This window comes from Melanerpes formicivorus, unplaced genomic scaffold (genome assembly GCF_026170545.1).
Source record: "Melanerpes formicivorus ecotype bairdi unplaced genomic scaffold, bMelFor1.0.p_v2 SCAF_265, whole genome shotgun sequence".
Lineage (NCBI taxonomy): Eukaryota > Metazoa > Chordata > Aves > Piciformes > Picidae > Melanerpes > Melanerpes formicivorus.
The window spans coordinates 118,621-133,226 of NW_027142617.1; the positions used below are offsets into that span (position 1 = coordinate 118,621).

The 14,606-nt window shown below is 40.7% G+C and overlaps 1 long non-coding RNA gene across 1 annotated transcript in view; it reads left to right on the forward strand.

Moving 5' to 3' along the window:
• Positions 1-1,323: 1,323 nt before the first annotated feature.
• LOC137458646 (uncharacterized) overlaps positions 1,324-14,606 on the forward strand; it is a 31,991-nt gene continuing 18,708 nt past the window's right edge. The window contains exon 1 of the long non-coding RNA XR_010991874.1: positions 1,324-1,598. This is a non-coding gene — a long non-coding RNA (uncharacterized lncRNA). The remainder of the gene's footprint in view (positions 1,599-14,606) is intronic.

Below are 14,606 nucleotides of genomic sequence, written 5' to 3' on the forward strand. Positions count from 1 at the left end.
CAACCCTGAATGTGTTTAAAGGTCATTTGGATGTGTGCTTCGAGATACGGTTTAGGGGTGAACTTTGCAGAGTAAGGTTATCGGTTGGACTTGATGACCCTGAGGGTCTTTTCTAACCTGAATGTTTCTGCTGATTCTGTGATTCTGTGATATGAAATCCTGCTCTGTTTTCAAGGGCTGAAGGAGAGGTTTACCTTTGGAATCAAAGAACCCTCAAACAGGACCTTAACTTTCACAACAAAGATGCAATTTCTTTCAGAAGCTGCAAGCTAGGAATTTTAAACACCAGCCCTCTGAAGTCAAAAGAATTACACAGAAAATTTCCTGTAAATAAAGTAAGTTTCATATATCTTAATGCTTGATTATGGGCTTACATATATGTGATAAATTCAGGTGCAACCTATTACTTTAAACTCCTCTCCAATATTCATATCGTCCTTTGCCTATCAGTGTTTAACAAATCTGAAAATAAATGGAATACCTACTGCTTTGGGCAGGTTAAGTGGCAGACATATCTATGATCTTGGGCTTTGCATGTAGCTATTAGACTTTCTAGGGTCTTAAAAGTAAGGCTATCCCAAACTCCCTTTTCAGCTCTTCCTCTAAAATGCTTTGTTGTTTGTTTTAGCAGGGCTAAAGGAATAGTAACCTGTTTAGTTAAAAAAAAATTCATTTATTTCTTTCCTTTCTGTCAAGTTTTGAGTACATCAGAAGCAGCAAAATCAACTCTCTGCAATGGCATTTTGCTTGTGTGAAGGTCCTGCCCGTGTACCCATGTACAGGTTGTGGAACATACTTAAGCATGCAGAAGCTGTAGGGAAAAAAAAAAGACTTGTAGAGATGATCAAAAATATCAAGAGATGTAGGCAGAAGATCAGAGACTGAACAAAGCAAGTAAAGCTGGGTTTGCAAGGTGAAAATGTACTTGACATTGATCTTCTGCCAAAACTTTGACGTGACATAAGATTAGCAGCGAACAAGGTCATGAAACAACTTGAAGTGTATTGGCATGAATCTTAACCAGACATGGACAACAGGTCTCTTTCATAGGAATCATAACTGACTGAAAAATGCATGAATAAATAGCTCAGAAGGGTGAGATGGGACATGTAACCTTTAAATTGCTGTTTAGAGTCCTCCCCAAAGGTGGTCAAATGCCATTATCATTATAATTCTCTGAAAAGTCCTTCTGTGAAGTATTTTGGTGATCTTAGTTCAGATCTACTAGATACATTTTCATATTATGGAAGCTAGTTACCAATTATCAAACCAGGAACTATTTACTCTGAATATTTATTCATTCCCAAAGAACTTCTAAAGAGATTCACACTGTGTCTTTCACTGTTTGCTTTGCATATTGATAAACTTGCTGATTGTTTGGATAAGACATGGCCACATGTGGAAGCTGATGATACTGTAAACTATTGCCATGAAACAGCAGCTGCATCAATCCTCCCTGGGAGGAAGAAAAAGAAAGAAGAGCTTTATGCCCCATTTTCTTTGAGCTCTATTCTGCAACTGGAAGTAACAGATTGGTGATTGCAAAGATCCCCCTCCTAAAGATGATCCCTCAAGCAACACTTATTTGACTTCTGTAGGTAAGTTTACATTAGTGGGGAAAAAAGCTTCCAAGGTTACCTTCCTGTTACTAAACTAATGTTGTTAATTGATGGGTGTGGAACCATAGAATCCTTAAGGTTGGAAAAAACCTCTAAGATGAAGTCTAGCCATCAACACAACACTACCAAATCCACTAAACCATATCCCAAAGTGCCAAGTCTACACATTTTTTGAACACCATGACTTCAAAAATGTTTACATACCTTTGAAAATCATTCAGACTAAAGACACCAGTAACTTAGACTTGATCCAACACTAAATTAACATAAAATCACATTAAACATAAATCAACTTCTATTGTTTTCCAAGTTTTCTTAAATCTTCCTCATCAAACAAAGACTCTTGACCACCTTCAAAAAAGGTCTGTTTTCAAGAGTTCTGTAATTATGCCATTAATGACAGGAAGGTAGGTGATGAGTCTGTTCACTAATTACAGTTATTTTTACAAGGTACTTACAGATTACAGTTCTGTGCTGTATGAAACTTGAAAATATTTTAAGTGTCACCATGGTAAAACACAAATAAATGTTCCCAGACAATTAAATTTCCTCATACAAGAGAATTTGGTCTCAACAGCTCATTTGACAGAATTGAGAGATCACAGGAATGAACACTGGATTTCTGATATCCAAACACACTGCTACGTTATTGATTTCTTTGACAGCAAAGAAACCCTTTGGTTTCTAAGGTCACTTACAACACTTTGTTCTTCACAGAAATAACAATTTTCTTCCTTCATGAAGCCATATGTATTATCCTAAAATATTCCAGGAAAACAGCTCCCTGTTACTCTTCGAAGCCTATGGTCCCACAGAAATTCTCAAAACAAGGCTGAGGGGGAATGAGATGTTGCGCATATCCATCACAGAATTGTCAGGATTGGAAGGAACCTCAAGGATCATCTAGTTCCAACCCCCCTGCAATGGGCAGGGACACTTTTCACTAGATAAGGTTGTCCAGAGCCACATCCAGCCTGGCCTTAGAAAATTCCAGGGATGGGGCTTCCACCACCTCCCTGAACAACCTGCCACAGTGTCTCACCACCCTTATGGTAAAGAACTTCTTCCTAACATCCAATATGAATCCACCCTTCTCTAGCTTGGATCCATTCCCTTTAGTCCCATCACTACCCAACACCTCAACAAGTCTCTCAACAGCTTTCTTGTAGGCCCCCTTTAGGTAGGCTACCATAAGGCGTCCTTGGAGCCTTCTCCAAACTGAACAGTCCCAACTCTCTCAGTCTATCTCCATACAAGAGGTGCTCACCCTTTTGTCATCATCACAGCTTTAGATTTTCCTTCCCAAGGAAAGTTTCCTGTGTTATTAGGAGAGATAGCTAGAGGTTGTAATTTGATGCATATTCTAACCCAGTTTTTAATTAAAAGAATATCTTCTGAGGAGAGATCTCCTGTGTTTGCTTTCATCCTGGAGTCTAACATTTCGGAAAAGATCAAGAATCACATATGCTAACAGCTTTTTGTTCTTTTATAGAGACTTTTTGTTTGCCTCATACACCAAAGAATTCTCTCAGGGAAAATACTGGGTTTTAATTTAATCTGTCCGTACCTATTTGGTTACAGTTTTACACTTGAAGACCTCCAGCTATTTCAAGATGAAAATGTTTCTTTATTCTGCTCTCAAAAATCTAAAAATCCAGTATAGAATCATAGAATCATTAAGAATGGAAAAGACCTCTAAGATCATCAAGTCCAACCATCAACCCAGTAACTTCCTTTCCCACCATTTTTTTCTGAAACAGAGATTTTGATAAGACAAAGTAATTTTTGCTTTTGGGATTATTTAGTTTTCTTGGGTTTAATGGATTACATTTCTTCTCCTACAGAGCTACTGAATTAAGTAAGTCACTACACCAGTTTATGTTCCATGTAGAATCATAAGAACAGTTTTGATTAGAAAAGACCTTTAAGACCATCATGTCTTAACTGTTAACTCAGCACTCCCAGGCCACCACTAAGCCATGTCCCTCAGCACCACATCTAAGCAGCATTTAATTATCTCCAGTGACTGCAGCACTTCCCTGGACAGCCTGTTCCAAGGCTTGACAAATCTTTTGGTGGAGAAATTGTTCCTAATATCCAACTTAAATCATCCCTAAACATTCAAAATCTAGCTATTATCTTTGTTCAATATTTGCACCCTTCTGCTGGGATCACGATGTCAAGATCCAGAAAAATAAGCACAGTCTCAAGTAGCCAGCATTGAAAATACAGATGGTAAACATACAGGTCTCTTTCCCCACTGAGGAATCACTGAAGCTAAGTGTATGTTTAGGGCAAAAGCTGATGGCTGTCACTGCTGAAGCCTAAGTGAATGTAAAGAGAACTGTTTTAGGGTGAAAGGTGCTGGTAACAGCATTGTACTCACTCGCTCTAGAGAGGCTTCATGCAGGTGACTGCACAAAGCAGCTCTGCAGTAGAAATGAAAGTGTAAGAGAAATTGGTACAGTGACCAAGTGACCCTAATATGTAAGGTCTGCTAACTATTATTATATAAATATGCATTTCCTATTGTCCATGGTTTTTTTGACCTGCTGCCAGCTGAAAAACCACTGGCTGACACTTTATGGCTATTTCAATGGAGGAGAGAATGCTCCTAAGATATGGATACAAATGTGACAAGCTCTACAGATAATATGAATAAAAGATAAGCACATTCCTGCTCTGGGGTGAAAGAATCTTTAAAGAAACATTTTCTTTTAAAATGATTTTATTTTTTTTTCCTGTGAGGAAAACGGCTTTTCCGGAGCGGTAAAACATTCCAAAAACTCCTGTCTTTTTGATTACTTACAGCATTTTGAAGGTACTGTTCCTACCCTTGTTAATCTATGTGATTGACAAGGTTTACATTTGACTGCCTCTTTCTTTTTTTTTAACTTCATTAGACAGCTCTACTTTTCATTTTAAATAGTGTAACAAATCCACTGCCACGGAAGTGTTTCAGTGTTGTCACTAGACCTGTGCTGAAGCAATTCAAAACTTCAGAAAAACATGTGGGATTGAATCCCATTCTTCTGTTTCTTAGAAAAAATAATAAAAAATCATAGAATTTAACCCTAGAAGGACACTGTTATACTAATAAGTTGCTCTGGCAAAGACAGCAGAAGAGCAGATTGGTAACTACTTCATAGTTTCATAGTTTCATAGTATCATAGTATCATTCAGGGTTGGAAGGGACCACAAGGATCATCTAGTTCCAATACCCCTGCCATGGGCAGGGACACCCCACACTAGATCAGGCTGGACAGAGCCTCATCCAGCCTGCTCTTAAACACCTCCAGGGACGGGGCCTCGACCACCTCCCTTGACAACCCATTCCAGGGTTTCACCACTCTTGTGGTGAAGAACCTCCTCCTCACATCTAGCCTGAATCTCCCCACCTCCAGCTTCATTCCATTCCCCCTAGTCCTATCACTCCCTGAGATCCTGAGAAGTCCTTCTCCAGCCTTCCTGTAGGCCCCCTTCAGATACTCAGTTTGTGATAATTTAAAAGGAGTCTGGAGAATTAGTAAAATAGTGATTTTATCTTCTTAGTTCCAAAATATAGTTCCACAGCATCCCAAGATACACTACAGTATGTTGTGCCTAATCCCTGATGCTTTTACATGAACTTCAGGAAATTAATGTTGTAGTGGTAGCACTGCCATTACATTCATTTTAATGAATGATATTAGGAAACTAAGCATGTGGATTGTTCAAGTAATACTTTTGGTATACTTTTTAATTATCTAGGAATCTATGTCCTTGTACAAGCATCTTAACTCTGAAGAGCTGGACCTAAACTACCATAGAAAGACCAGATTTCTACTTGATACTCAGATTGTGATAGGTTGAATTCTTGGATGTATTTTATGATGAAGGGCAGTAGAGGACAAGCTAGAACAAAAATAAATGCATAATTCATCATGTGTCATAGGATGAGGTGAATTGCCTTTGCAGATATTGCTCTCTTGACATTAGCTGTGTAAGGATTGTATCCAGCTAGCACACACCAGGCACCTAAGTCAAGCTGCTCAGTTCAGGTGTTCTTATTTAATAGTTTAAATGTGTATTTGTTCCTCTCCTTCCACAAACACAAAAGTCATGTCCAGCATCTTAGCTGCATGCCATTAAATCCACTGCTGCTTTAGCTTCTCTCTTGGGGTTATCTTGGCTCCCACTGCGTGCTGCAGAATGTGTCAGCACTCTGCACTCACCTCTTGAAGGATCCTTTTCAGGTTGTATTTTGATCCCTCTTCCCCTTTCAAAGTGGCAAAAATAAATAAATTCGGCTTCCACAAGATTCGGCCCAGACTGGATTCTTGTGGCAAATTCTAATTCATAGAAAAAATAGCAATTCCAGACATGTACTGCACCTTCATTGACCATATAGGTTGTCAGACTAGTTCTTCATCCTTGTTTTACACACTCACAGAATCACAGAACTGTTTTGTTTGGAAGCGATCTTTAAGAGTCTAGCTGAGAGGGTTTCTCTCCATAGCAAGAGGATTGGAGTAGATGATCTCTGAGGTCCCTTCCAGCCTAAGCCATTCTACAATTATATGAAGCTCAAATGTTAACACTGCTGGCTTACCACTAAACCACATCCCTGACCAATTCATCACAGAACATCCATTTTCATCATCTTTTCCTAATCTTACTGTCTAAACATGGCTCAAGGGATAATATTCATGTTTCAATCTCTCTCTTTAAAGAAAAGCTAGCAATATGTTTCATCTCCTAACATACATTAATATCTCTCAACATACTACCCTCAGTTGCCTGATGCAATTACACTTTTCTTCCTCTTCACTATTCATTTTCTCAGTTTTATGTCTTCCTTTTATTTCTCAGATATCTTTCAGAAATAGGGAAACTGGACAAAGGAGTAATTCACTAGTGACTGAAACTGTGTGATACTAATCATCTCCAGATAGGTTCTCTGATGTGCCAGATACTCCTCAAAGAAGGATGTGATTACCCAAGCTGGGGACACAGCCACATGTAATTTCTCAGCAAATACAGGCAAGCTCTGCCAGTGTACTGTGCAGTTGTAGTCTTGTCCTGCTTAAGATGCCAGCTCACTGGCAGAGCCTTATGAGATTACACAATTACAAAATAGTTGGGATTGGAAGAGACTTCCAGAAATCATCTAGTCCATCCTCTCCTGACAATGCAAGTACACCTAAAGCAGTCTGAAAGGATCACATCCAGGTGGGTTTTGAAAGTCTTCAGAGAAGCAGACTTCACAATCTCTCTAGACAGCCTGTCCCATGGCTCAGGTACCCTCATAGTAAAGCTATTCCTTGAGTTCAAGTGAAACCTCCTATGTTCTAGCTTATACCTATTGCCCAACACTGAAAAGAGCCCTGATCCTCATGATGTCTTTAGATCTTTGTATGCATTTATAAGGTTTCCTCTCAGTGTTCTCTCTTCCAGACTTAAGAGCCTTTCCTTGTAAGAGATATGCATCAGTCACTTCACCATTTTCATGGCCCTTTGTGGCTAAGATGATGGTCATCACTAAGGTGACAAAAGAACAGAGCTTTCTCCTGTCCTGAAATACCAGCAAAGCAAGCTCTACACAGATCAAAATCCAGTATAGGCATAACTGTGAACTGGAGTAAATTCAGAGGTGGAATAACCTTTAAAATCCTTGCAGCATGTGGGCCGGCCATACCCAACCCCTCCCCTTCCCTTCCCAAATTCTTCCATGTCTCCAAGCAACAGCTTCCCTCAGTACCTTTGTTAGCCAGTGCAGTGCAGATCACTTTCATGACAACACTTGCTCACCCCTAATTCAACATGCTCTATTTATTCTTTGGACAGCAAGCCACTGTGGCAAGACTATATTTCCTAATTCTGTACAGAATGGGGATTTTAATGATGGGGAACAAAATTGACCCCTAAAGAGCTGTTAGCCATAATGTCCTTTTGGAAGCGGTTATTTGTCATTCACAGTAACAGGTCGACACAATTAGCATGTGATCATCATGCATTTAAAAATAAACAAGTGAGGGAGGGGACAGCCTCACCCTGATGGAAATTGGTCCCACTTTGTAAAATTTATTTTTTTTCTTAATTGCAGAGAGGTTACAGGCTGCAGCAAAGCGCTCGGTGAATAACCCTTATTATGTATTACACGCTGCATGATATATGCTAAACATGGCACCTTATGATCTGTATTTCCACCATCCCTTCATAATGCTTTTGTGACTTAGCTCAGCATGTCCTCTCTTTAACCTTTGTATTCAGAGCATATTTACAAATATGCATATTTTACAATTCATATGGCAATCTCCCCTCTCATCTGCTGACTCCACCTTCAAACAATGCTGGTAGCCCCACAGGTTTTACTGTGTTCCTGCTTTCACTTTTTATTTCAGAATGGACTAAAGACTAGGATAAAAAAAAAACAACTATCATAGTATTGTTCTATACTAATTGCTCTCATGTAAAAGCTGAGGAAAAAGCAAAATGGAGCAAATCCATTGTCATTACAGTTTAAAGTAAAATAATCTCCACTGGTTCTCCCATAAATGTAGTAGGAAGAAAGGCTAATGCATATAAAAAGAGAATGTTTCTTGCAGACAGGATCATTTAGCAGTACTGATGATCCAGAGGAGATACAGTAATGTAGAATAGAATAGAATAGAATAGAATAGAATAGAATAGAATAGAATAGAATAGAATAGAATAGAATAGAATAGAATAGAATAGAATAGAATAAACTAGGTTGGAAAAGACCTTTGAGATCATTGAGTCCAACCTACCATCTAATCAACTAAACCATGGCACCAAGTGCCCCATCCAGTCTCTTCCTAAGCACCTCCAGTGATGGTGACTCCACCGCCTCCCTGGGTGTTCTCACATTCCAATGGCCAATCACTCTTTCTATGAAGAACTTCTTCCTAACATCCAGCCTAAACTTCCCCTGGCATAGCTTGAGACTTTGTCTTCTTGTTCTGGTCCTGGCTGCCTGGGAGAAGAGACCAACCCCCACCTGGCTACAACCTCCCTTCAGGTAGTTGTAGACAGTAATAAGGTCTCCCCTGAGTCTTCTCTTCTCGAGGCTAATGAACCCCAGCTCCCTTAGCCTCTCCTCATAGGGCTTGTGCTCCAAACCCCTCATCAGCTTTGTTGTCCTTCTCTGGACACATTCCAGCAACTCAACATCTATCCTAAACTGAGGGGCCCAGAACTAGATGCAGGACTCAAGGTGTGGCCTAACCAATGCAGAGTACAGGGGTAGAATGACCTCCCTGTTCCTGCTGGCCACACTATTCCTGATCCAGGCCAGGATGCTGTTGGCCCTCTTGGCCCCCTGGGCACACTGCTGACTCATGTTCAGCCTACTGTCAACCAGTACCCCCAGGTCTCTTTCTGCCTGGCAACTCTCCAGCCACTCTGACCCAGGCCTGTAGTACTGCATGGGGTTGTTGTGGCCAGTGTGTAGAACCCAGCACTTAGATGTGTTAAATCTCATGCCCTTGGACTCTGCCCATCTGTCCACCCTTTCAAGGTCCTTCTGCAGAGCTCTCCTACCCTCTAGCAGATCAACACCTGCCCCCAACTTGTTGTCATCTGCAAACTTACTGATGATGGACTCAATGCCCTCATCCAGATCATCAATAAAGATATTAACGAGCATGGGGCTCAGCACTGATCCTTGGGGGACACCACTAGTGACTGGCTGCCAGCCGGATGTGGCATCATTCACCACCACTCTCTGGGCTCAGCCCTCCAGCCAGTTCTTAACCCAGCACAGAGTGCTGCTGTCTAAGCCACATGCTGACAGATTGGCCAGGAGTTTACTGTGGGGCATGGTGTCAAAGGCCTTGCTGAAGTCCAGGTAGACTACATCCACAGCCTTCCCCATATCCACCAGGTGGTCACCTGATCATAGAAGATCAGGTTGGCCAGGCAGGACCTGCTCTTCCTAAATCCATGCTGGCTCGGCCTGATCCCTTGGCCATCCTGTAAGTGCTGTGTGATTGCACTCAAGATGACCTGTGCCATAATCTTGCCTGGCACTGAGGTCAGGCTGACAGGTCTGTAATTCCCTGGCTCAGCCAGCCAGCCCTTCTTGTGGATGGGCATCACGTTGGCCAGCTTCCAGTCATCTGGGACCTCTCCAGTGAGCCAGGACTGTTAAAAAATGGTGGAGAGCAGCTTGGCCAGCTCATCTGCCAGCTCTCTCAGCACCCTAGGATGGATCCCATCCTGTCCCATGGACTTGAGGGCATCCAAGCAGCTAAGGAGGTCTCTAACCACTTCCTCCTGGATCACAGGGGAACTATACTGCTCCCTGACTCCATCTGCCAGCTCAGGTAGGAATAATTCTTTCTGCTATAGATCTTTGCATATGCTGTGAAATAGGAATTTGCTGTGGAGAAAGCCAGAGAAAACAAAATGTGACTCTTACATTGAAGATTGTATTTGCTTGAAGAAAAGTATTTATTAAAAGCTAAGTGTTTTTTTACAAGTTAACTTCAAATGTTTCTTCATTTTCTGAATGATCTTAACTGGTTTGTGTCTTTCTAACTACTTTTGTAGGACGCTTGAAATTAGATTGCTGGAAAGTGCTGCAGACAAGCCAGATATTACTATTAGAAGTAGCAGCTTTTCAGCATTGAGCTGATGATCTTTTTTAATCTCCCCCTGAATGTCTCCCAAAGAACACAATACTATTATCATCTTAATACATTCACAAAGTTGTGCCCAGAATTGCCTTGGGTAAGATAAGCAAGTACGGTAAATATATATGAAAGTCTCTGTGCAAAGCCCACTTTCTTTGCCTGCTCCTGCCTTGATGGGATTCATTGCTTCCCTAAGCAGCCCTTGCAATTTTCAGCAAGGTCCTTTAACTCATTTAATGTGCAACATTTGTTCATGCCTAATTTGTCTGAGCCAGGCCATGTTTGTGTTTTCCTTGAGTTGCGGAAAGGTTGATTGTGAGGGTGGAACTGCCTGCCTCCAGTGAATATATTTCTTTCCGAATTACAGTAATTACTGCAGGTTTCATTCGGTTGGTGCTCTCCTCCCTGCCCCTCCTTGACAAGGTTAACAAGCAGAAGGTAACTGAACATCAAAAGATAAGTGCCTAATCACACGGGCAATTGTTGACGGTACCATTTCTCTGGTGACGGCGATAACGCTCTGCACTGGATCCCACTGCAAAGGCACGTAGGAATTGAGTTCGCAACCCTGAGGGTAACAATTGTAGATGTCAATAGATCTGCACGACCCCCAGCTTGTATCCCTAAGAATATGTTACTTCTATTAAGCAAAGAAAATACAGACATTTAGAGATGATTTGTGGATCCCTAATCCTCTTTTTGCTTTTTAACAGAATTGATTTATTTTATCCAGCTTTTAAATGACTTATAACACCAGAATGAAAACAATTCTTGCCTCCCTTTTTGTCTCCAAATACGTATTTGCATACACACATACATATATATATACACATATATATATGCATGTGTGTATTTAAAATATATATTGCCAGGAATATCTACATAATTATGTCTGCATATATGATATCACTCTCTCCCCCACACACCTCTCTCTGTGCGTCTAGAAAAGGGAAAAGCAGCCCTCCAATTTTTGCCTTAAGAAATACAGAACTGCATTATAATTCCGATTTGCCCTAAAATATTCTAAAATTAGTTCACTTGTTAAGTACTTGCAGCTGTCGCTGTCCATCTCAAGCTGCATTTGGTGACCTCAGACTCTGAAATGTGAAATTATGAAGGGAAATCTACCTTTCAGTTATTTTCTCCTCATGACAACTGCATAATGAGGGAACAGATAGTTTAGCTTTAGCATAACTTCTCTTTGAAGTCTTCACTTTTAAAATGTCACTTATAATACCTTATATCACCAGGTCATTCAGTGCTTAATGAAGACAGGATATAAAAAAACAAAATATGTGTTTTCTAGGGAGGTAAGATTTATTTTTAAGATCTTATAAACATCACGTACATCAGAAGCCTCTCATAATTAGCTCAGTGATTCAAACTAACCAATTCTGCGTAATTCCCATCATCAAGAACATTTATCATGGCAGCATTTACTCTATTTTTCCCAGTGATTATGTCACTTCTTATTCACAGCCATAATTCAGATTTTCAGAAATAATTCATATTCAGGCCTGTGTGGTTTCTGCATCTGTGTGACTGAATGTTCTTTGTACATGAGTAATATGATGGAAGCTCTTAGACAAGTAAATCACATATTTACTATTCTCCTGTTAGGAAATTAAAAATAACAGTTTATCAATAACTTAGAAACTGGTTTCCAGTGTGACCCATATGCTCATGTTTTACTGAACCTTGGCTACAGTGACTTCCAGAAAGTAGCATTATGTGTGAAAGGCATGGGAGGTTCCCCTGGATTAAATGGATACTGACTTTCAGAGCATCTTAGTCATGCAATTGGATGCACAATACCCTTTTCAACATTCTAGGAAACAATTGTTACTTGAGAATTTTCATTAGAGGTCATAAAAAAAAGAAATCTTACAGATAATATATGTTTGAAAGAGTCCAGTGCAGAGCCACAAAGATGATTAAGGGAGTGGAACATCTCCCTTCTGAGGAAAGGTTGAGGGAGCTGGGGCTTTTCAGCTTGAAAAAGAGGAGACTGAGAGGTGACCTCTTACATGTTTACAAACACATGAAAGACAATTGTTGGGAGGACAAAGCCAGACTCTTCTCAGTGTACAACTCTTCCCAGGGTACAAACTGGAACACAGAAAGCTCTATATGAACATAAGGAAAACATTATTTCACTGTGAGGGTGACAGAACACTGGAACAGGCTGCCTAGAGAGGTTGTGGAGACTGTCACTGGAGACATTCAAAACCCATCTGGACTCATTCTTTTGTGACCTGCTCTAGGTGATCCTGCTCTGGCAGGAGGGTTGGACTGGATGATCTTTCAAGGTCCCTTGCAACCCCTAACATTCTGTGATTCTGTGATTCCGTGATTATGTGATAAGGGACTCACATTTGTCACACCTTTGAATAACTAAAGGAACAGATCTAATTTTGTATAAGGAAACAACAGAAAAAACTGTTCTGTTTCAGTTTAGCCCAGCATATATATAAATATATTGACTCATTAATGCTAGAGAGGACTGTGCACTTTTGGTACATGCAGTCCACAGTGTGAAGATGTAGATAATAATTTGGGTCACAAACCACTACCTAGTATATTGATCTACAAAACAGAGCAAAGGGAGGGAAGAATAGAGCAGCAGACTTGTTTGCTCTCTTCACAGTATCACAGTATAACTAAGGTTGGAAGAGACCTCGAGGATCATCAAGTCCAACCTATCAACACAGACCCCATGACTAGACCATGGCACCAAGTGCCACGTCCAATCTTCTCTTGAACACCTCCAGGGACGGTGACTCCACCACCTCCCTGGGCAGCACATTCCAATGATGAACGACTCACTTGGTGAAGAACTTCCTCCTCACCTCTAGTCTAAACCTCCCCTGGTGCAGCTTGCGACTGTGTCCCCTTGTTCTGGTGCTGGTTGCCTGGGAGAAGAGGATAAAAACTGTGCTGCTTCTCAGGACTTCTCAGGATAGAAACTGTGCTGCTTCCCCATGCTTGTCAACCCCACGTCTCATCATCTGAAACAGTGCCTGCCAGTCATGAATTTGGATGAAGAAGTATTTGCCTGGATCTAGGGGCTGCACAGAAACTCAGATGTTTCTCCTCAAGTTGTCACAGTGTAGTCACCATTAAGGGGGAGAAGAGCAGACACAATGATTCTCATAGAACTAGATTAAATCAGAAAAGCATTGTTTTGAGCACAAGCTGAAACAGAGAACAGTCATTTTTAAAGGAAGGAATCTTTTTGTGCCAACACAAACCACTTTGAAGCTATTACAATCACTAGCCACACAATTTTTAAACCATTTAAGAATATGGGCAGACCTCAGCAAACCTTCTCCTGACTCAAAAAGTAAGGAGAAAGAAAGAAAAGTAAAAATCAGATTCTGAAAATACCTGCATAAGCAAAGCTGAATTTGTTTTTGAAATGGTCAGAGTTAGTACTGTTGCTGATTCTTCATATTATAGAATCACAGAGTACTCTGGGTTGGAAAGAACGTCTAAAGGTCATCTACCCCAACCTTTCTACAGTAAGCTGGGACATCTTCCCCTAGATCAGGTTGCTCAGAGCCCTAAGATTACCTTGAAAGTTTGCAGGGATGGAACTTCCACGACCTCTCTGGGCAACCTGGGCCAGTGTCTCACCACCCTCACTGAAAAAATTTCTTCCTTATATTTGGGTTCAATTTCTCCTCTTTTAGTTCAAAACCATCACCCCTTTTCCTACCACAATAATCCTGCTTAAAAGGCCACCCCCATCTTTCATATAGTCAATAATATGCAATAATATGTCCCAGAGCCTTTTCTCCTCCATGCTGGTGAACTCCAACTCTCTCAGCCTGTCCTCATTAGACAGGAGAGGGATACTTGACATGGCAAGCTGATGCATGTGGTTGTTGGATGCACAGGTTGTTGGAGTCCAAACTCAGCAGTGGGAACCTCTGATGACCTTAAAATGATAACTCTGTGGTGTGATGTAATGATTGCATGAAGAACACAAGAAATGAGTGGCTAACAGGTTGCTGTTTGAACTTTGTAGATTCATTGAGGATGAACAACATTCAGTAGCAAGCAATGTTAATTACCTTACTTGAGAGGAATGAACATTGAAACCATTTGCTTGGGAGATTTAAGGCAGGGTCTAGTCAAAGGACCAAAGGTAAAAGCCAAAGCTCGTTTTTGCAGTCTGTGAAATGAGGCCAACCCAACCAGGAAAGCAAATCAGAGAAACTAAAGATGCCTAATTTATATGCGTGAAGCAGGCAGTTGTGAATATCCCCTGTAGTGAGTAACAAGAATGTGTCAATGCTATTTCACAGTAAAAGGATTGTTAGCTGCAGAGTTGCAATGTAAAGAAAAA